General features: G+C 44.1%; 1 protein-coding gene across 1 annotated transcript in view; it reads right to left on the bottom strand.

Moving 5' to 3' along the window:
- LOC147709124 (uncharacterized) overlaps positions 1-23,717 on the bottom strand; it is a 3,078,084-nt gene that overhangs the window by 756,176 nt on the left and 2,298,191 nt on the right. The gene's annotated exons all lie outside the window — the stretch shown is intronic.

The following is a 23,717-nucleotide window of genomic DNA, read 5'->3' as shown; positions in this document are numbered from 1 at the left end:
GTAAACTATAAACCTCTTGTTTTTTATAAACCATTACTTAGCACTTTAGAAGTATAGGTTCTTCTTTACTCACTTGGGACACATTCTCACATTGTTACTATTTGTATGTACTTAATGCTGTTGATACTGTGTACAATTTATGTATGAATACTTACATAAAAAATGCAAATTGAAAAACTATATTCTCTACGTGTATATGTAGCCTCCTTCTTATACATGCCACACACCACCCAAACATTGCCATTGTGCCTAAACCATATCATAAGGAATATATATTTATCACAGGAGCCAGTGTTGTTTTCTTAAGACGTTATACCCAGGCTCTGTGTGAGTTGGGTTCCATTGTTTTGTAGTGTAGTTCCTAGTTTCCCACTAGGCCCTGCGCATTGGAATAACATAAACAGTAGTATCGACGTGGAACTGCGGATATTCCAGGCCTCCACTGACTATGCTAAACTTAATTGGGTTGTGTTACCAACTAGCTCAGAGGTCACTGGAAACTTTCTTCTCTGCATAGGAAGTGATCAGCTTCCTTGGCACAGACAAGAAGGGATTCAGCTTTCCAACAACCGTGCAACATGACAACTTTGCTCCTCAGATCAAGAGTCGATCTCTAGGGTCGTGTGAAACAATAGACACAGATTTCACTCAGTCAGTCTAGTGCAGTTTACTTTCACAGATGTAGAGAATAGAGAGACGGGCGTGTATCAATAAAGGTTAACATTTATCGAACAGTCTTTCTTCTCGTACAAGAGAAATGTATTGCCACAATTGCAATAACTGTTATTATAAAAAGTACGTACAGTAAGATAAGTATTGCGAAATAGAACTGTAAAAGCATTGATATGGTTTCTTAGCCATACAATGGTTTAAGAGTAATAAAACATATATACAGTCATATATACATTAGGCTAACATACTCAACTGGTGCTTCTAACTAAGCCTACCCCAGTGTGCCTGACCTAAGCCTAACACGTGAGAAGGGGAAGTAAGTAAGTAGCTTAAGTTAAGTTGGTTTTGCCAAGGTTTGTTTCAAGAATTCTCGTCTAAGGGTTTAGTCAACACCATACCTCTGAATAGAATGATGGAGGATTGGTATCTCCTTCAGGGGTCTCTCTCGATATCCCAGTCACCCGCGAGGGTAAACTGGAAGCGCCGGGACTGGATTTCTCTGCACGAGAAATGCAGCGGCTTCTCTCAGCGCGTCGAGGAAGGAGGGGTGACAGCGTCCGCGGGCAGCTGGGCTGGATGTCTTCGCAGAGGACGGCTGCTCGGCTCCTCAAGCGTACTGCACCATAGTTCGCGCTGTAGCGGCGATAATGGTAATCAGCAGCTTCACCACCACAGGATAGCAGGCTGCAGCGACAGAGTGCTAGTTTTTACCAACACGGGGTCATGCAGGCAGCTGGCATCAGCAACATGTTCGCTCCTTGCTTAAGGCAACGTTGGTAATATTTATACCTGACAGGTGCCGGGTTTGACGCAAGTTTGCTGGACATAAGACGTCAATTAAAGATGTCACTAGGAAGTGACAGTTATCAGTTGCTCATTAGAGTTCTATTACTAATCAAAACATAGCAAGCGGGGATTTCCAGGTTTGCTGAGTTTTTATCTTGTTGAAGAACTCGGAGTGTTATCTAGGAATATCAGATAGTGACTGCTGCTCTGTCATTGCACTAATTGGTCGCAAAGGAAGTAGCAGAGAGTCATGCTGGAATGTGGCTCTGTTCGTGTGAGGCCAGAGATGACTTTACAGAAAATCGCACTTGAACGGTTATGCCAATATAGGGAATAAATGGATTTATAGCCGAATAGGGGCATAAGGTCACAGTATCGATCAGGAACCTAGATAAGCACGCAACACCCACTCCACGTTTTCATGTCCATGAAAATTACTAAAACTAAGCAATTAGATGCATGTGTAACATTGCCCACCCCAAAATACATAAATGCATTCGAAATAGGCGTACTTGTAATACATGGAATTTAGGTACTGTACGTTTTTTTTTTTTTTAAAGCATAGTAATCATTCAAAAGGTATTGCATATGAAATCAATGAACGATTATGCATAAAGGAATTACACATGAAGTATCTCTGACAGAAGAAATGCGAGATAAATCATCACATAAAAATGCATTGTAATAACATGTGTGCTAGAGGCTGGTGTTATGTTGTTATGTCTCTAGATGTGTTTAGAAATAGAAGTGTGAAGCTTCTGTTCTCTAAGAATAGTTTTTACGTTAAGCAAAGAATTTGTTCGTGCCAAAAAAGGGGTCAATATTTTTAAAAAAAATTGTCCAATTCAAAGAAAATAGATTTCCAAAGCTCCTGGCAGTTTTTGTTGATCAAAACTGAAGGCCGAATTCAGAGTTCATGGGAACGCTGTGTGTCGGAAAGCTTCTCAAAAGTTATTGTTTCTCTATGGGTGAGAACATCGTATCAGACAGGCTCGCAAAGAATTGGTCTACAAAATCAGGTGATAGTTCAACCAAATTAGATAGCGCTGTAACTTGGCAGGTGTGAGAATGATTGCTGTCATCGAAGGCAGGACCAGCAATGCTCACAGAACGTTGTACCTGGATGATGTTGCTTTTGTCACTCGCTCCACTGTTACCACTTGGCTGTAGTACAGGAGTCTCCACAAATGCCGTCATCAGGATTGGTAGCCGCTGGGGACAACACAATGCGTGAGCCGTTATTGGACTAAGCAAAGTATCGACGTCCATTGGTACTGCTGATGGAAGTGAAAGACAGATGTCCAACACGCATTCATCGCCGCAAAGCATACACCGTAGCACAGGTAAAATGCAATTTTGCCATATCGGTCTGAATGAAAGGAACCAGGTCATGTTTAGATCTCTCAGCCTGGCCAATCCGAGGACGTTAGTTATCCTGTCCCTGTAGCGCATTGCTAGGATTGTCTCTTCCATTCCCATGGGAGCTATGTCTGAGCCGAGGCTTGCCATAACGTAGCAGGATGGTCAAAAATAGAATCCCTGCGATGAGTCCCAAAAATAGTGGTATGCCGCCAAAGATGGAGTGCACAAAATTAGGAAAGATTCCCAAAATTGCCTGGAAGGGTGTTAGCAGTCCCGTAAAGACTGTCTTAAATATGCCTGGGATGCTTGTTGCACTAGACATGTTAAGGAGTTGGCTGAACATTTCTACGAAATGCACGGGGCAATTTGTTGATAAAAGGTCATGGACTTCAGTAGCCGTCCTTGCGACTAGAAGATCATACGTCTCCTTAGATGACATTATAGGCACTGTTGTCTGTAAAAGCACAGATTTCATTTTGCTTAATGTATCAATTCGTATAGAATAGAGATTCAGACGAGGCCAGAGGGGAGTCACTATGTCTGGAGGCCCGCTCGGGAACAATGCTTGCATACAACATTTGACCATGGACGTTACTTGTACTAGATAACTTTTTCCGGGCGCGAGGCCACAGCACCTGTGATCCGTTCTAAGAATGTAACTCCCGTTTGCGAGTTGCATAAAGAAGGGCTCTATCTGAGTTGCAGGTGTGACTAGCTGGTGGCATGAAAGGTTGTTTGAATTTCCATCACATGCTCCGTGTAAATTAATACCCTGACACAAAAGTATACCGCTTAGTGAGTGTTTACAGTTGTCACCACTAAGAAATACATTTTTGTCGCTGTCACTATAGCAAGAATGTGTGTATGGTAATTTCCATTCGGATTTTACATATCCCTTACCCAATTGTTCATATTGGCCAGCAGGTATGTACTCAAGGCATTTATGAAATCGGAAAGTTGTTATCGGAATTGTGATAATTCCGTGTATTATCCATTCAATGACAGGACTCTCTGACATTGTCAATGGTAATCTCTCGAGTTTCTCGATGCTCAAGATTGTATAGTCTGCTCCTTTCTGTGCCAAACTGATCTGTTTATCAGTAAGGTTAAAACTGGAAAATAATGACGTCGTGTTGATTAAACGCCAAGGCACATAGCCTGAACGAAGATTTTGCAGCGTCCAGCCTAATTCTATAATAGAGCGTAATTGAGACTGGCCATGTTGTAACATTAGCAAATCTCTGTCTATCACATCAAAGGCAGAGGATACAATATTGTCCAAAGAATATATTCTGGAAGACAGAGTCATTAACCCATTGTCTACCACAGAAAGTGATTTCTCCAAATTAATACGATCAATTTCTCGTATTTTTTCAGCAGTTTCAATTTGCGTTACTTTCCAAGCCTCGTTGTAAGCAGCATAGATGCTGGTCGCTATGAAACGCTTTTGACGCTGTTTGCGTGGTCCAAGAATGAAATCGCGCAAATCAGCACCATCTTTTAATAAAGACAAGTGTTGCTTAATTTCAGCCAGTGTGGATGTAGTTAGCCATTCTAGGCAGAGTTTCCCTACACTGTATGTTGTTATAATCCCTGGATGTTGTCTCTGGGAGTATCTAGGGTCTAATCTGGTCATTTTTAAACCCTGTGTTTTATTCAGGAACCTATCTTGACAGCTATTTGTGTCTGTAGGCCAGATTAACCACTTTTTCCAATCAGGATGTGTTCTGTTGAAACGTAGAATTTGTGACACGTCTAACTCAATATCAGCTGTTGCATTTTCAGGTATTGGCTTTGGTATAGACGGTGTTTTAAGGTCTTTGATCTTAGCTAGGCCAAGACAAGATGTTTGGTGTACAGTGTCATTTAAAAATAACATTTGTTCAGGTATCATGCAGGTTCTAAATAGTGCTTCTATGCCTTGCACCTGCCAATCTTTTGTACCCCAAATTGTTTTCGTTTCAATATTATTTTTCCAATAATCAAAACCAAATGTCATCATTTTGTCATAAAATGCTTCTGAATATATCAATTTAGAATTTGTCAGCATTGTTTTCATACCTGTTTTATCTAACAGTTTGTAATAAAACGTTTCTGCATCACTGGTGTTAAACTCTGAAAAATATTTGAATTTCTCAAAAAATGCTTTAGAACTGCTTTTAGGTGGTGTAGCACAATGTTCCCATTGATTATACATAAAAACATTTCTAGGCTGTGCAGATTTATGCAAGTAATGATCCCCATAGTGGGTGTAACAGAATAACTGCTCATAACTAGATGAACCTTGTAAATAATCATGATCTGTGAATCTAGCTGACATTACTAAATCAGACATCATGTCATTAATACTGTTAAAGTCCCAATCATCAGAGAATGTACTAGGTGTCACAAAGTCACTTAAGGAAACCTTTAGTTGATGAGTATACTTCAGGATTTCGACCGGACCATATATCTCATAGTCTGTTTTCTCCCATACTACCCCACCAGGTATTGGAATTGCTGTGACATTTACTGTTGACAGTTCTCTTTTCTTCACGTGGGATGATCTGTGTGGTTTCAGGACTAGGTTGATGTTCTGACTTGCTGTGTCCATTCAATTGTAATGAACTTCCCTAAAATTAAAACTAAAATTAGGCATAGTAGGAGTATGAATACCCCTGAGATAATCCAATGCTCAATCAACGGTGAATCCAGATATAGTTCTTTGATTTGTTGAAGGAGTCCTGTTGTATTATCTTTAGAATACTTTTTAGTTTCTGGCATCACTTCGGGGTCGTTTAAATCTTCAGAGAAGTTGTCGAAGTTGATGAAATAACCAGAGGCAGTTCTGTCAATTGATGGGATTGTTCTTTCAATCTGTCTTTCGGTAGCACTTTCTGATGCCACATCATTGTAGACTGGTGTTGTTTCTTGACGAACTGTTTCAATCTGTGTTTCAAGAGGCACGAGTTCCATGGCATTATTGCATAGTCCTTCATTGTGCACTGCAGGCTGATTAAATGTGATGAGTCTTTCAGTTTGAACCTCTTGGATTGTTGCAAGTTTGGGTATTCTGTTGTTTCTTGGGAGTCCACTGGGCCTACTGTTGATTACAGGCCACATGCTTGTGGTTTTACCAGATCGATAGACACGACTCTGTTCTCCTTTTTACCAGCAAGGGGCGGTAGCACAACTGATCTTGTTCCGGTGACTGCTAAGACAGGTACTGCTTTTCTGTAAGAAGGCCCAAATTCCTTCTTCACCGCGATCTTTTCTCTGACTAGATCCCCAATCTTTGGAATCCAGACAGGCCTTGCTGGGGCTGTTGCGGGTGGTGCCTCGTCAGTGGTACTTGGCTGTTGCTTTAACTTTATGTTGCTTAATGATTTTCTTGTTTCATTCAGTTCCTGTAAAACAGCCAAACGGTCTTTTACATCAAAGTGCGTAGTTTCTTCTTGTACCACTGACATCTGACTATCGAGGTCCTGAACGTTCATTCTAATTCCGAACAATAGTTCGTATGGGCTGAAACCTTTTAGAGAATTTCTTGGCATGTTGTTAAGACTAGTCTGGACACTTATTAAATGTTTGACCCACCCAGCGCCTGAACCTAATACCTTCGCTGTTATAGATTGCTTTATGCCCCGGTTTTTTCTTTCTATCACACTATTCCCTTCCGGGGTATGACGGACAAGAATACCGCAACCCAATTCCCATGCTGGCCATGGCCTCCTTATAGGCGCGAGAGCTGAAAGCAGGACCCTGGTCAGAATGGAACGTGGTAATTGCGTATATGCCGATATGGACTCGCAAATCTTTTATAACCGTTCTAGCGTCAGCCGAGCGCTGGGGACCTCATTTTTTAAGTGCTTTTCGTCTTAACTATTAATAGGACGCAGGGTGGGGTGTAGGCAGCGTTACGCTCTTTCTGACTGGTAGCCGGTAGCAAGGTTCGCTACTGCGATCCCTATTACAGTTTTCACAGTTGTTTGCATATATTTGGTGTTCTACACTCATTCCCGGCCACCAGAATACTGATTGTAATTCAGTCAGTGATTCCTTGATCTCTCTGTGCCTTAGACCCAAACCCATGTGTGCGTCTGCTATTAAAAATATTCTCCTGTTCATGTTTGGAATTACTCTGTCCCCCACTCCAGGGATTCGAGCAAAAGGAACGGAGTTTACATCGATTATGTATGCATAATTGAGTGGATAGTTTATGGGTAGTGCTGCACAGTCGCCTTTTACGGTCGTTTTTACTGCCAGCATGGTTTCCCCGTCTATGTACTTATCTGTACGTTTTTTTGTGGCTACGGAAGCCGGTTTAGTTGCTTCCGCGGTGGCTGTATTAGCCAATGAATTCCCTGCAACGTGAACGCCATCACGTTGAAGACTCAGTGTATGTATCACGTGAGTCTTTTGTAGTTCTTTTTGTAAAAGAACTACCTGTTCCCAAAGCATTTTATGCTTTATTGTGCCACCTTTTGCATCTTTGAAACCATTTTCCACCCAATTCTGCAAGTATTCATTATAAGATTGTACGCAATAAAAAGAATCGCACACTATTAGTGTGGGGAATTCGCGATCGGTATTTTCTAGCGCCATCTTAAATGCTACTAATTCAGCTCGTTGAGCCGAGCAATCTCCTAGAGATTGTGTTTTAGTGACCAATGGTCTAAATTTTCCTTTGTGCCAGCGACCTTTAACAATCGCGCACGCAGCACTGTAAGCTTGCTTACCCCCAACTGCGGGTTGTGCTGATCCGTCAGTATATATAATACTTCGGTATTCTTCGAGAGGCAGGATTTCAATTGGCAGAGGACATTCATATTCATATTGTAAAAATTCCTGTGTTTTTAAGTTAGGATCAAATTCGTAAACTACGTCTGTTGCAGCAAGAGAATTAACCCACTGAATCCATCTCGGATGCAAAGCTTTAGCATTAGGAATGCTTGCTTTAGTTACCGCTTCTAAAGCCGGTATGGGTGTTACGATTATTATTCGTTTACCTTGTGCTAGGGGTCTTTCTTTCGCTACAGCAGTCTGAACCGCAGTTAGAATTTTCTCCGTTGAACTGAATTTTATTTCAGCCTTTGTGTACAAATGTGATTTGTAAGCTATTGGTACCTTTTCTCCCTCATTAGAGGTTAGGTACGTGAATCCGCATCTTCCTGGGATGACTCGGATTACAAGATCACGTGTGTTGTCACGTGTATCTAATTTAGTTTTTGCTAACATGTCTGTTTGCAGTGATCTCAAAATTTCTGTGTGTTTTTGAGTCCAATTGATTTGTTTAAAATCAGGTTTTATTAGTTCGTAGAGAGGTTTAACCCTCTCTGCGTAATTTAGGATATAAGTTCTTCCGAAATTCAGAAAACCTAGTATTGATTGTAAATTCTTCAGCGTTTTTGGAGCTTGGAGTACAGCGCACTTCTCTAAGAAGTTGTCCGCTAGGCTTTTCCCTTCACTTGATAATTCGTACCCTAAGAATAGTACTGTCAGATGGGCAATTCGGGACTTTTTAAAGTTGAATTTGTAACCCTCTGCTGCGAACCCAAGTATAATGGTGTTCACTCTTTTCAAGTGAGTATCCAAGTCGTCGTCTGTGAGATAAATATCATCTACGTAAGACAATGCTTCATCATCATAGATTTGTAGTAACTCTGTTACCCTAGCTGAGAATAGTCCTGGGCTGTTCTTGAACCCCTGTGGGAGTCGACAGAATTTTTTCTGTGACCCAAATGCGGAGAAAGCGGTCAAGTATCTGCTTTCTGGTGCAATGTTTTGACAAAAGAAACCATTAGAAATGTCTAATGTCGTTTTGTATTTTTTCCTAACTATGTTATTCATTAGGGCTGCACTATGCGAGTTTTGTACTGCAAAAGTTTTGCAACATGTATTAAGATGTCTGTAGTCCAAAACTAGACGATATGAATTGTCTGGCTTGGAGACAGGAAACAAAGGATTGTTCATTTGAGAGGTGCATGTTTCAATCACCCCCTGGTACTCAAGTTGATCTAAGATCTCCCTGACTTGTTTTTTAGCTTCTTGCTTTATGGGATACTGCCGTTGGGCAGTTGGTTCACTTTTTAATTGGATTTTGTGAGGCGGTGAATCCTCATCCCATCCTACATGATTTTTATACAATGCAGGTGCCTGGACTACTGCCCATTTCCTTGCATATGTGTATTTTTTGTGAATCGGTATGTGATTCGAGAAGGCAGGCATAATCACTTCTTCGCCACGAGGGCACTCCCTGACAAACTCCGGGGGCCAATCTTTTTCAGCTAACAGAATATCATAGCCTTTTGAGAGCTTATCCCAAAATAGACCCTTAATTTTCCTAGTCTTATCACCCTCCATACGCAATGTTATTTCGTATATTTTATGGGGCTCGCTAAGTCTGGCGTCGGCAGTTTCAACCTGAATGTATTCATTCGTGTCCACTGTCTCCAGATGACTCATCAAGATCTTGCGCGCTATACTGATTTCTGCTGCACTGTCCAACATTGTCAATGCCCACTCCCCGTTTTTCAACTGTGTCCTCAGTATTCTCGGCATGGTTGATTACTCTAATACTGGCTACCTTCTTTTTCTGAAATTGAGATTTCTTATTTTGAGCAGGTTCCTTGTCTTTGGACTTGGTGTGCTCTCCTGGGTCTGACCGTCCTCTTCTTTCCGAATTCTGTGGAAGAGATCGAGAGGGACGTGTATCAATACTTTGATATCTATCAGGTTTTTTTATATTATCCCTATTTCTAAGGTTATATCTTTTCTCAGAGGGCTCCCGTTGGGGAGACTGGCGTTCTCGAGTCGGAGTTCTTTCCCTCCGTCGAGGAGACCTTCCTCTGGACTGGAAAACTTTTTCCTTGGGAGTGGATTGTTTATTTCCATCCCAGCTCTTTTTAGGAGTGTTTAAATTATTTTTAATTAATAATTTTTCAGGATTTTCGAGCAGTTGGGGCTTAACTGGTTTTCCACCCAAGCTGTCTCTACCTAATTCTTCATAGCATTTTTCTATGATTTTTGCAAGCTCAACAGGATCTTTTATATCTGTTTCCCTCAACTTCTGGCGAATCGCCACAGATGCTGCTTCTCCCTTTATGTTGGCTAATAATATAGCTGTGACCTGCTTGAAGTCTTTCAGTAATTTCATACCTAGATTTAAAGCGGGCTCTGGACCGAATTCATTTTGAATCTGTTTTAGCACTTCTGGTATTACCGCCATAGACGGAACACCGTGTGTTTTTGTGTAAATGGAAGCAAAGACTGTACCCCAAGTGTCGCAGTCCTCCACGTGTGGTGCGATTCCCATAGGAAGGCAGATGGTCAAGATTCTGTGTTTCTCAATAGGGGTAGTATCAGGAAATACTGCCTCTATTTGAGTGATTTTCTGGGCTAACCAGAAAGGAATTTGTTCCCGTTTTACGGGTGTTTTACCAAGACATGACTGTATGTTCTGTGGTGTAATTTTATTTGTGTTCCCCTGATGAGGGGTCAGCTGTGGTGTATTAACAGCTGGCTGGACTGTTGCAGTCCGCATTACATATTGGACTAATTGCCTATGTATTTTTATTAATGTGTTTAGCTGTGCTAACAGCTCTTCTCTAGACATTCTTGTAATGTCAGGATGTGGTGTGTAGCTGGCTAGAACCGGCCACGTGGCTCCTGGTCTACCTAGTGGACCGAGCCTGGTAATGTGATCATTGTGTTTTAGGGCGCCATTAAACCAGAGCAGGTGCTCTTGAAATTTAAGTGGGATTTCAATCTCCTCGAAAGGAGCGTACTCTCCCGGAGGTTCCTCTATTTTGTAATAGTGAAACTCTTGTGTTATAGCGTTTACCGCTGGAAAGTTTATCCATGAATAGAATACCTCTGTCTGCCGATACTCGTGAGCCTCTATCACGAAAATTACTGTACCACCTTGAGGTGGCAGTCCGTTTTCTATAAGTTTTAAAGTTATAGATCTTCTTAACTGGACCGGGATGATAATAGCATCCGGGTCTGTGTATTCGGGACCTTGCTGAGTCGCATCTGCTGCGGCCCCAGCGGTGCCGTTGTTTTCTACTGACATTGTATCAATGCAGGTTTTCTAGAGTAGGTCTCCAAGGAGACAAAGATTAGATGCACAATATTTTGGAACACTGTATCCTTCAACGTTGAATAAACCAGAGCTTTACATAGGAATCTCTTCCTACTAAGGTCGGGCGGATTTTAACCTTTCACCCACTCCAGACGTCTATTGGAGTATTTACGGGAGAAAGGGGTGTGAAATATGCACGACTGAGTTACTCTATAAGTCTTGCGTTCGTTTATCGCCTTACCAAACGTTTGGGCGCCATGTAGTGTAGTTCCTAGTTTCCCACTAGGCCCTGCGCATTGGAATAACATAAACAGTAGTATCGACGTGGAACTGCGGATATTCCAGGCCTCCACTGACTATGCTAAACTTAATTGGGTTGTGTTACCAACTAGCTCAAAGGTCACTGGAAACTTTCTTCTCTGCATAGGAAGTGATCAGCTTCCTTGGCACAGACAAGAAGGGATTCAGCTTTCCAACAACCGTGCAACATGACAACTTTGCTCCTCAGATCAAGAGTCGATCTCTAGGGTCGTGTGAAACAATAGACACAGATTTCACTCAGTCAGTCTAGTGCAGTTTACTTTCACAGATGTAGAGAATAGAGAGACGGGCGTGTATCAATAAAGGTTAACATTTATTGAACAGTCTTTCTTCTCGTACAAGAGAAATGTATTGCCACAATTGCAATAACTGTCATTATAAAAAGTACGTACAGTAAGATAAGTATTGCGAAATAGAACTGTAAAAGCATTGATATGGTTTCTTAGCCATACAATGGTTTAAGAGTAATAAAACATATATACAGTCATATATACATTAGGCTAACATACTCAACTGGTGCTTCTAACTAAGCCTACCCCAGTGTGCCTGACCTAAGCCTAACACGTGAGAAGGGGAAGTAAGTAAGTAGCTTAAGTTAAGTTGGTTTTGCCAAGGTTTGTTTCAAGAATTCTCGTCTAAGGGTTTAGTCAACACCATACCTCTGAATAGAATGATGGAGGATTGGTATCTCCTTCAGGGGTCTCTCTCGATATCCCAGTCACCCGCGAGGGTAAACTGGAAGCGCCGGGACTGGATTTCTCTGCACGAGAAATGCAGCGGCTTCTCTCAGCGCGTCGAGGAAGGAGGGGTGACAGCGTCCGCGGGCAGCTGGGCTGGATGTCTTCGCAGAGGACGGCTGCTCGGCTCCTCAAGCGTACTGCACCATAGTTCGCGCTGTAGCGGCGATAATGGTAATCAGCAGCTTCACCACCACAGGATAGCAGGCTGCAGCGACAGAGTGCTAGTTTTTACCAACACGGGGTCATGCAGGCAGCTGGCATCAGCAACATGTTCGCTCCTTGCTTAAGGCAACGTTGGTAATATTTATACCTGACAGGTGCCGGGTTTGACGCAAGTTTGCTGGACATAAGACGTCAATTAAAGATGTCACTAGGAAGTGACAGTTATCAGTTGCTCATTAGAGTTCTATTACTAATCAAAACATAGCAAGCGGGGATTTCCAGGTTTGCTGAGTTTTTATCTTGTTGAAGAACTCGGAGTGTTATCTAGGAATATCAGATAGTGACTGCTGCTCTGTCATTGCACTAATTGGTCGCAAAGGAAGTAGCAGAGAGTCATGCTGGAATGTGGCTCTGTTCGTGTGAGGCCAGAGATGACTTTACAGAAAATCGCACTTGAACGGTTATGCCAATATAGGGAATAAATGGATTTATAGCCGAATAGGGGCATAAGGTCACAGTATCGATCAGGAACCTAGATAAGCACGCAACAGTTTACCTTCCCAATGCTGTCCTTATGGGCAGAATGTTCCTTGGGTTGAGGACAGAAGTCTGATCCGAGGGGTGGAATGGGTCACGTCACTTTCTTGGCTATTAAGTACTGTCTGGCTACTGAGATACATCTGTGAGCTTGTAAAGGTTAGAAGCTACACAGATGGGGTCAACAGATAAGGATAAGGGTTCCCATGGACCAGTCCAGTGGTCCAGGAAAATGTAGACAGAGGGATCCAACTGAGTTCTGAGAGGACAAGAACAGCTAAGGGCCTCTGTATTAAAGTGCCAGGGTCCATGTTCTATCCCCTAGGCAGGAAATCCTACCAAAAGACTGAATAATCTACCCTACGTTTGGCTTGAATAGAGTCATGGTGGACTTGGCCCTCTCTGCAGGGTCACACCCAAGATTTCTGCCTTCAGCCTCGGTTTTCTGAGCCCATTTTTGTTAGCTGTGTCTCTGCACACATTACCACTGCTAACCAGTACTAAAGTGCTTGTTTTCTCTCCTTTAAACATGGTAAAATTGGCTTACACTCAATGGGCACATTTAATTTATGTGTATGTCTCATGTAAAGTGGTATTGCCTGTACCCAGGGCTTGTAACTTAAAGGCTACTAGTGGGAATGCATCACTGTTTATGCCACTCACTAAAATAGCCCTTTTAAACATGTATCATGCCTTCGATTGGGCAGTTTTAAACTGCCATTTTCACATGGCAAAATAAACCTTTTATCAGGCCTAAACCTTCCTTTTTAATACATATGTCACCCCTAGGATACAACCTAAACAGCCCTTAGGGCAGGGTGCAGTGTATTTAAAATGCGTTTAGGTTTTACATGTCCTAGTAGTGAAAAACTCTTACTTCGCTTACTTCTCTACTGCAAGGCTTACCTCTCCCATAGGAAGACATTGGGTTACTGATTACATTCAATAAGTGATAACTTTCAATTGGGAGCAGGTAGAAAAGTCAAGTTTGGTCACAAAAGAATTTTCATTTAAAACTGCCTTTAATGGAAAAGTTGGATTTTATGTTACAATTCGGAAAATGCCACTTTTAGAAAGTTTCCATTTTCTTAGCCCAGCCATTTGATGCCTGCAGCCTGTATCCTGGGTCAAATGACTAGGGGTAGCTGGCAGTTGGTCTTTGTGGTTTGGTCCCAAACAGCGAAAAAAGGGGGGAATAGGTGTTGGCAGAATGGGCCATTTCTGACTTGATAGGGGGCAGAGCTTTCACCTACCACACTTGCAGCTGAACTCAGGACCACCAGAGTGACTTCAAGGGCTAGTCAGCTGGTCTCCCGATGAGAGCCCAAGGGATATAAAGGCTCCAACCAACTTGAACCCTGCACTTGGACTCAGCTTGCTGAGTCCCAACCCCCTAAGTGGTACCACCCCTCCCAGTCCTGGACCCTTGGAAATGGGACTGAAGGTACCTGCCAGACCAATTGTGGTCCTAGCAGAACCCATGGAGCATGGCCCATTACCCGGTAGCTCATCAGAATGGGCGGGCGTGATCCATCTCGACATAGGACCCTGCATCGCAGCCTTGCAGCTCCTTGGAAAAACCAATGCGCTGTAGTGCATCCTTAGCGCAGGACTTCGCATCGCAGCCCTGCAGCTCTTCGGAACGGCCGCTACATAATCATCTACGCTCATAACCTCTCAATCTAGTGGAGAAGTGTGGCTCAATGGTTAGAGCGGCAGACCCTGATGCAGAGGTCTGACCCGGGACTAGGGTTCAATTCCCCGCCTCAGCGGTTCTTGGGCTCAAAATTCCATGGACCTGATAGTTCTCGCCTCGGTGCCTATTCCAATTCTGGAGTCCCACTCTGCAATTCTGGGCAATAGCTTGCTTGATCTCCACAACGCTAAGGATGCCTGGCCTCCACCTTGGGGTGCCCAGGAGTGGAAGCCTCACAGGGAAAGCCAGGATGGGTTCCACAGCGGTATTCGTACAAGCGCCTTGAGACCCTTGCGGGTGAGTAGTGCGCTATACAAGTATCAATTTACAATTTACATTTACCCTCTGTACACAGGATTTAAGGTAGTTTGTTAAAGGGGCTGACTTGGGCCCTGTACCCAATCAGCACTCCATCACGGTCGATCCGATCTTGCGACTTTGGGATCAATTTAGATCTCAGCGGATGAGTTACTCTGTATTAAAGGTGACGGATATCCCGTCCGCCAAAATGAGGGATTTAGATTTCGGCGGATGGGCTATCCTTCACCATTGTGATGGAGTAACTCACCCACCAAGATCTAAATCAGGCTCTTTGTACTGGTCTGGTGCGACCTGAAAACTACAGTTGCCGCTTTGTGCTTTTAAGCACTATTTCTAGCTAAACCTTTAAAACTACATATCTCCGATTCTACCAAATGGATTTTTGTCGTTTGGGTACTAAGTCATTTACTAAAATGAACTCTATTTTTCAAAATTGGTATGGGATTTTCCTTGTGTTGTGTTTTCAGTTTATTGCTGATTGCGTACTGCATAAATTCTTTACACATTGCATATATATGCACATTGCCTGATTGCTTTTCTGCCAAGTTACCAGAGGGTTAAGCACAAGTTAAAAAAGTGATGTTAGTGGTCCACCCTGACAGGGATTGTGGCTGCTAATGCTGGGATTATAAGTGCTGCTAGGTAGAGATCAACCAGGTGTCAAGAGAAGTACAAAGCAACAGCTAAGGGCATGGGAACACTGTGGTTGAAAGCAGACAATCACATACTGTTAATGTACTTAACAGAGCCTTGAAAAGGAGGAGCTCTATGAACTAAGTGGTGGGTGAGGAGACCCAAGAAGAACCACATGACTCAAAGCTGCTGGGTGGCAGCTCAGAGCAACGCCACTGGTCTCCATGAAAGTGAAGGAATCCCATGGAGACTAAGAGAGAGGTTACTATTCCACAGACTGTCCATGATGACCCAGAAGCCAGCACATCACAGGGCCTCAAAAATGGTATGTATGTCTCAGGTCCCAGAGGACAGCAGGCAGTGTCGGAGGGAACTCTACCCCTAGTGGCATCCACTCCCACAAATTGTTACATGCTGCTGCTTTCTTGAAACCATCATCATCATTTGATACAGTCACACAGCAAAATATTGGCAACCGATGGACAATGTGGATAGAGACATTTAATGATTTCATTGATGGACTTGAAAAGACATAACAAAAAGATGAAAAAATACCTCAAAAATCTTGCTGGTGATGGCGTAAAAGAAGTCATTAAAAAATGCCACGAACTGATGAAGAAATCACATACCATCAGATTATAGAAACCTTGAATCTCAAGTTCGATCCAATGCAAAATGCTGACTATGAAAGATTTATTTCCAATCAAGAACGACCGAAAGTTGGCAAAACCATTGAGAATTTGTAGAGACTTGACACACTCATCAAATACTGTAAGTTCAATTAATTTAATGATGATAAAGCCATACGTATCAGATTCATTGATAGTTGCTTGTCTGATTCCTTCAGAAGCAGGATGGTGTGAGAAACTCGGAGTCTGGAACAGACAGTTAATGGCTGCTAAAGCTGAAGCGCATGCCTTTCAGGAAGTTGTTGAGTGTGGAAAGCAAGTCAAAGCAAAATATTGAAGGACACACAATATCTACACGTTAAAAGAAGTTGTTTTAATGTGGATTTTCGTTTACACCCAAATACAAATGTCCTGCAATTGTACAGATTTGTTAGGGCTCTAGGAAGGAGAACCATTTCGTAACGGTGTGTGAAGCAAAGGGAAAAACAAGTGTGTCAAAGCAAGAAGACAAAATGCCCGCCGGAAGGTTCCAGGAGCAATGTTTGACACGCACAGACAAGGTCCACCGGAGATGATTGTCATCTAACACACCGTCGAAAAGATCCTCATCAGTGTCAAGTGAAATTGAAGAAGATTGTTGTGCCATGTCGATGTCTACTTCAGAAAAGCATGCGTTTGTTGGACTAGCTGGATGTGAAGTCAAGAAATGTCAGTCAAAGAAAAGTCAACATGCCAATAAACTAAAGACATTCAAACATTGTCAGAAAAGTCAATTGAAAATAAATGGGTTTCAAAATTTAATAATGTATTTATTTGTAGAGTTTTATATAGTGCAAACTTGACTTGAAGGCATCAGAGCGCTTCACAAACATTTGCGTAATAGTAGTTATAGGTTCATAGATTGAGGTAGACGTAGAGGCCAAATGAACAAGTTACTTTTTCTGGTGGATACAGTATCTGCATGCGGATTCCTCACCTTTTGAATTCCCTCCTGCGCCAGCATTCCACGAAACATTATTCATAGCTCTCCCACGTCAATGAGAACATCACAATACCACAGCTCTGCTTGCAACTCTGTATGATGTCACCGGAGCCATAAGAAGACCATGTCTGCATGCTGACATCAGTTCCACCCATTTTTTCCGTGCCTTTGAGGCAAACAGGTGGACATATCCCAAGTATACACAGTATACAATATATACAGAAATATACATAGGATATGATTTAAAGTAGAAATAAAGAAAACAGGAAAAGCGAAAGCCAAGACATTTACCAGCAACAAACATCAAAATAATGTGAATAACAAAGAAAGACACGAATGTCATGCGCAAAAATCTTTTCAGTATACATAGGTAGACAACGGAGAGGAGGGTGGGTCAGTGAGGAATTCACAGGCAGATACTGTGCTCACCAGACAAAGCGTTACCAAAGGTAACTAACTTGTTCTTCTGAGGCATAATAAAGGGAGTGGGATGAAATCTATTAGTGAGGCCCTTAATGAACCTCATAACAATGGGAGACTTGAAAAAAAGATGGCTGATCTGGCAAACAAAGGAAGGCTGATAAAGCAGACAAATAACCCTTAACAGAAGCCACAGCACAACCTTGCTGATCCAAGGAAAGTGAAACGCTTAGAACATCTGATAAATGGGTCTTCAATGAATCAATTGAATTCTCCCCAACCCACCTAACAAATCTGGTCCATCTACAGGAATAAACAGATTTGGTGAGTCTTCTGGCAAATAAAATAACATCCACCGGGTTGCCCCGTTCAATCTCAAGGCATGAAGGTGCAAGCTCTAGAGGTGGGGGTGTGGAACCTGCCCCTGCAACTGCGAGAGGAGGTCTGCCCTTAGAGGGAGATGGAGTGGAGGGTGCGATCAGAGGTGAAGGTCTGTGTACCACACCCTTCTTGGCCAATCCGGGGCGACCACTAGGGCTTGTGTCTGGTCTAGGCGAAACTTCCAGAACCAGAGAAATCAAGGGTACGGGGGGAAACGTGTAAAGAAGTCAAAGACTCCAATCTAATTGAACTGTGCCCCCCAATGCTCCCTGCATCGGATAATGGAGACTGCAGAACGACGGGCAGTGTGCGTTCTTGTGAGTGGCAAGCAGGTCCAACCGAGGAAACCCCCACATCCTGAAAATATGGTGGACCACCTCCGGATGGAGATGCCACTTGTGATCGGCCGAGTATTGTTGACTGAGACTGTCCGCACACACATTCAGCACTTCAGCCAGATGATTTGCAATTATGCAAATCTGATGGTTCTGAGCCCGAGACCAGAGCCGCAGAGCCCCTCTGCAGAGACAATACTCCTCCACGTTTCTTGATGTACCCCATCGTGATGGTGTCGTCCATCAGGACCAGACTGACCGCGAAGGGAGGGAGGAAAGGCCTTGAGAGCCTCACGAAATGGCCCGCAATTCTAGAAGATTGATAGCAATCTTTCCTCTGGAGCCAAAGACCCTTGATCTCCAGATCCCCAGATGAGCACCTAAACCCAGAATGTAGACATCCGTTATCACCGTGGCCACTGGAGAAGTAGGTTTAAATGGCTTTCCTTGAGACAGGTTGCCTGAAACACTCCACCATAACAGATCCGCTGCAGTGTCTCTGGATTTTCCGACCACCTCTCTGAGATCTCTGTTGTGTTGCACCACTACCTGCGGAGGCACCCCTAGAGTGCCCTCATATGCCAGTGTGCATGGCTGACTAATAGTATGCAGGAAGCAAACAGATCGAGCAAGCATAAGACCTTCAGGACTGGAACTTCTGCCCCTTCTTGAAACAACAGAATCATAGCCTAGATGTCAGGAATCCACTAAGGAGGCAGGAAGGCACAATTCAAAGAAGTGTCTATTACTGTCCCTTTGGACAGGTTGCGCTGAGAGGGCTCCAGGTGAGGGTTTGGGTACATTTATCGAAAAACCCAATTCGAACAACAGCAGAGCCGTTATTTGCAGATGATGCAGCACCAACTCTGGAGACTTCTATTTGAGCAGCCAGTCATCCAGATAGGGGAATACCGGAATCCCCGACCTTCTGAGATGAGCTGCAGCCACCGCCATCACCTTTGTGAAGACCCGATGTGCGGAAGTAAGGCCGAACGGAAGGACCGCAAACTGGTAGTGTTGAGATTCCACTGTAAAACGGAGATACTTCCAATGCGACTTCAGGATGGGGATGTGGAAATACACATCCTGCAAATCGATCGACACCATCCAATCTTCCTGTTGCAGTGCCAGAAGAACCTGAGCTAGGGTCAACATCTTCAACTTCTTCTGCTTGAGGTAAAAAATCAAGACCCTGAGGTCCAGGATCGGTCTCAACCATCCTTTCTTTTTGGGATCAGGAAATAATTGGAGTAACACCCCTGACTCCTTTCCTGCTCCAGAACCACCTCTATTGCAAGGACAGGACCACTTGCTGCAGGAGCAACATATGGGCCTCCGAACACCATCCCTGGTGAGGAGGGTAAGGAGAGGAACGCTCCTGGAAAGGTAGGGCGTGCCCATTTTTTAAACAATTCAAAACCCAAAGATCTGATGTAACAGATTTCCAATTTTGTAGAAAATGGGACACCTGGCCTCCTACGGGACCAACTTGCTCCAAGATGGGAGATCTAGAGCTGCTTCCCTGTGCAAACAGTGGGGGGAACAGGAGAGTGGGAGGACTGTAGCTGGGCAGCACCCCGCATACGACCTCATCCATTCCCTCTGTACGACTTTTACAGGGGGTTCTGCTGCTCCTGCTGTTGCTGCTGCTGACAGCCTCAAAATGAAGCCGCCTTTCCAAAATCGTGAAATCTCCTCTAACCATAGCCCCTAGGCTGGGCCTGCAGGCCTATGGATCTCGCAGTACCCCTGATATCCATGAAACGTTGCAGAGCAGGATCTGCGTTTGTCCCAAAGAGCCTGGAACCATCAAAAGTTAGATCAAGCAGAGTGGCTTGCACATCTGGAGGAAACCCTGAACCTCTTCACCTCCTTGTAGCCACCGAAGAGCCCATCACCCTGGCGAATGAGTCCGCTATATCCAGGCCCGACTGGATCACCTGACGGGTTGCAGCCTGCGTATCAGTCAACACCTCCAGAAAGTGTCCTAAAGCATCCTCTGGCAGCTTAGGGGCCACCTCTTTGGTAGTGTCCATCAAAGCGATAGGTTTTTAGGCCATGCTTGCCGAAGAGAACACTTTCTTTGCTGACTGCTCCAGCTTTTTGGAATCCCTCTCTTCCGGGGTGGAGGGGAAGGATCCTGCTGACTGTTTGGACGGACATGAAGCCTGAACCACCAAGCTCTCAGGTGAAGGGTGATAGGTTAAAAAAGCTGGATCCCCAGAGCAGCCTTATAGCATCTTGCCACAGCTCTGGAAACTGCCGGAGCAGACATAGGCTTCTGCCACACTTGCAAAATCATCTTTGTTAATGCCTTATTGAATGATAGCAAAGGAAGGAGGAAGGAGAGTGCAAAGTGTCAGTAAGAATGTTAGACCTAAACTCTGCTGTGTGCAATTGCAGATCCACAGGCAGCAGCCTTCCTGATAACAGTGTGATATTGAGCCAAGTCTTGAAAAGGCATTGCCTTAGGGGAAGAAAGCTTCCACTCCAGGGTAGTGTCCAAAACACTAGCATCCTGAAGACCCTCGAAGTCATCCACAGAATCAGGGATTTTCCCCTCCTCAGCTTGCTCATGCTGTTCCTGGAACTCCTCTTCTTCCAGTATCCTCTGGGCCTCGTTCCTAGAGCGCATCTGCGAAATCGGGGTTGAAGCAGGGAACTCGCCGGCCCAAAACCATATAGAAACGGAGATTGCGGGGCCGGCGCTGAGTATCTCAGCTCCGGGAGATGCCATGACAGAGTCATCGGCACGAAGGGCACAAATAGTGCCTGGGCATAATGTTGGGGAATGCCCAAATTATAGGAGAGCGGACCCACTGGGTCAGCCGGTGCGCAGTATGAGTTAGCCGCTTTGGCAAATATGCCAAACATCGCATTTAGAAAATGTGATGGATCCACACCTGGACTTGGAAAAGGTGGGTATTGTTTCGGAGCCCCCTGGTCTGGATCAGACAGAGGCCCTGAGGCAGGTTGTTGTTGTGGCACCCACCAGGGACAACGGAGCCAGAACAGGTAAAGACGAAGGTGCAGGGGACACTTTCTTGGGCGTCGGCGAATCCCTTGGTGCCGGAGAATGGACCAGAGCAGCCTGCGGAGAAGGTGAGGGAGAAGGCGAGATGTCATCTTTACCATGACGCTGCTGGACCAGAGAAGCCAACCATGAAGACTTGCCTTTCGAAGAACGATGCCAGGACCCATGACAACGCTTCTTTTTGTGCTTTTTCGATGACCTATAGGTGTGCGAAGTCATCGACTACGACTTGGATCTCTTGTGGCCTCTCTTCTTTCTCGCCTGGGCCATGAATAATTTTGCCTCCCTTTCCTTAAGAGAGTTCGGATTCATCCTTCGACAAGACGAACATCCTACGACGTCGTGATCCGATGACCGACACAAAAGGCAATGTTCATGGAGGTCTGTGATGGACATATGACCCCCACATTCACTACATGGCTTGAACCCTGACTTCTCTTGAGTAGCCATCGCACTGCTACACCACGGAGAGAGTGATTCATTAGAGTTTTCGCAGGGATTATGATGCTGGCTAGATCTTGGCATAGTGGGTGGCAGAGCGGGCCAGCTTTAGGGGAGTGAGTTTAGATATTTGTTGAGGAGAAGAAGTTTCAATTTTGACTTGGAGTGGGGGAAGGATTGATTGTCGCATAAGTCTTGAGGCAGAGAATTCGAGGTTCTGAGGACATTTCCTGAGAAAGAGCAGGAACAGGATTTTTCTTCCTTGAATTTTGGTGGGATCAGGAGAAGCCTGTTTTAACTTTGAAGCAGTCTCTTTTGTCTAGATTATTTGAGCACTAGAGTGGTTTATCCATGTTTAGGGCCTTGTGTGTCATGCAAGCAGTTTTGAAAATAGCTCTTGCTTCTATTGGAAGCCAGCTCGCTCAACTGTTTGAGAGTGGAAGTGATGCGGCTCTGGCGCCTCTCTCCCGATAGTAGCCTGGCCACCGCTTGGAGTGTTGCTTTCAGAGGGGCTAGGTATGCTTTTGGGTGCCTGTGAACATACTGTTGCCATAGTACAAGTGGGGAGGATGAGGGCTTGCACCACAGTCCTTAAGTCATCTCTGGTATGAAGGGTTTGACTTTGTTTAGGTGTTTCAGTGCATAGGTGGAACTTTTAACAGAGGTGTATATATATTCCTTCATGCTGAGGTGTCTGTCAAATGTGATTCCCAGGGACTAAATGGAGTCCAGGATGGACAGCTTGCAGTTTGCTACGGGAAACAGTTTTTCTTTGGGTATGATGAGGAGGAGTTGGGGTTGAGTTAGAGGTGCTTTCTGGCTAGCCAGGATTGAACTTTGTGTAGAGTGTCATTTAGGAGTTAGATGTCAGTGATTGATGAGATTTTCATGTAGAGTTGGGTGTCATTTGCACAGAGATCATAGGCAATAGGGCTTCCTACAGGATCATTGCAAGAGGTTCCACGTAGAGGTTAAATAGTGCAGGCGGCAGGGTTGACCCTTGTGGGACACCTAGTTAGACTGGTGATACCTAAGTGGTTTCATTGTTGAATTTGATTAGCTGCGTGCGCACACTTAGGAAAGAAGTGAACCATTGGAGCACAGTTCCTTTGTTGCCCGCTCTCTTCGAAATGGTGTCTAGAAGGATTCAGTGGTTGACAGTGTCAAAAGTGGATGATAGGTCCAGGAGGCATGCCTGTCCATCGTCGAGTGCTCTGTGGACATTAAGAATGGCAATTTCAGTACTGCAGTCTTTCCTAAAGCCTGGCTGGAAGGTGTCATATAAGTTATATTTTTCAATGTGGGTGTTGAGCTAAGTGAACACACATTTTCAATGGTTTATTAGAGGAGAGGGAGGTTTGTTATGGGTCTGTAGTTGTTCAGGTCATTTGGGTCAGCGTCCAGCTTTTTTGATGAGGAGGGTTACTTGGCCAAGTTTGAGGGGAACCGGCATGGAGCTGCTCGATAAGGAGGAATTTATGATTTTGGTCCATACAGGGGAGATGATGTGATTTTTTTTACAAGAGTCACCAGGCGAGGCCTGGGAGTATTTTGCTGACCTCTTCTACATGGAAAGGGTTGGATTTAAACTAGGTTGCACTGCTTTTCAGTTGCAGTGGATTGGTGTTGGAGAGCTGTGTGGAGGGAGGGGGGCTGTGTTGATGGGGGGAAGGAAGTCTTTGGTGTAGAGGTTATTTCGTGGGGAGCATCCTTGATGTGAAGTAGAGGGTTGAGAGGCTCAAGAAAAAGTTCGATATTAGAAACATTTTCAGAGAAGAATGATGCATATTCTTTGCATTTTTTCATCGAATAGTTCTTTGCGTGTTAAGGGAAAGATGATGTTTTCCGCTTGATGATGTTGAATAGATCTTTGGGCTTATTCTTTGACAGGTCCAATTGTTGCCAGAAAAAGGAGGAATTTTCTCAGAAACGATGTTGCTTGTCTCCAGGTTCTGTCTGCTAAACGTAGTTGGCACCTTTCATTGTTGAGGTCGTTGTTAAACTAGGATCTGGAGGGGATACTTCTTGACTTTGTGAGCTTCAGGGGTGTGACTGTTTCAATGAGTTCTGTCATTTTTGTGTTGTAGTGATTGGTGGGGTTGTTGGAGGATGAGAGGTCAGGAGGGGGCAGGCTTTGGGAGTTAATTAGTATTCTTAACCCTTTATGGGGGATTTGGGGGGTGTTCCTAACCCAGCGCTTAGT

Source organism: Lissotriton vulgaris, chromosome 6 (genome assembly GCF_964263255.1).
Source record: "Lissotriton vulgaris chromosome 6, aLisVul1.2, whole genome shotgun sequence".
Taxonomy (NCBI): domain Eukaryota; kingdom Metazoa; phylum Chordata; class Amphibia; order Caudata; family Salamandridae; genus Lissotriton; species Lissotriton vulgaris.
The sequence above is the reverse complement of the archived record's forward strand: the minus strand, read 5'-3'. Positions and strand labels throughout refer to the sequence as shown.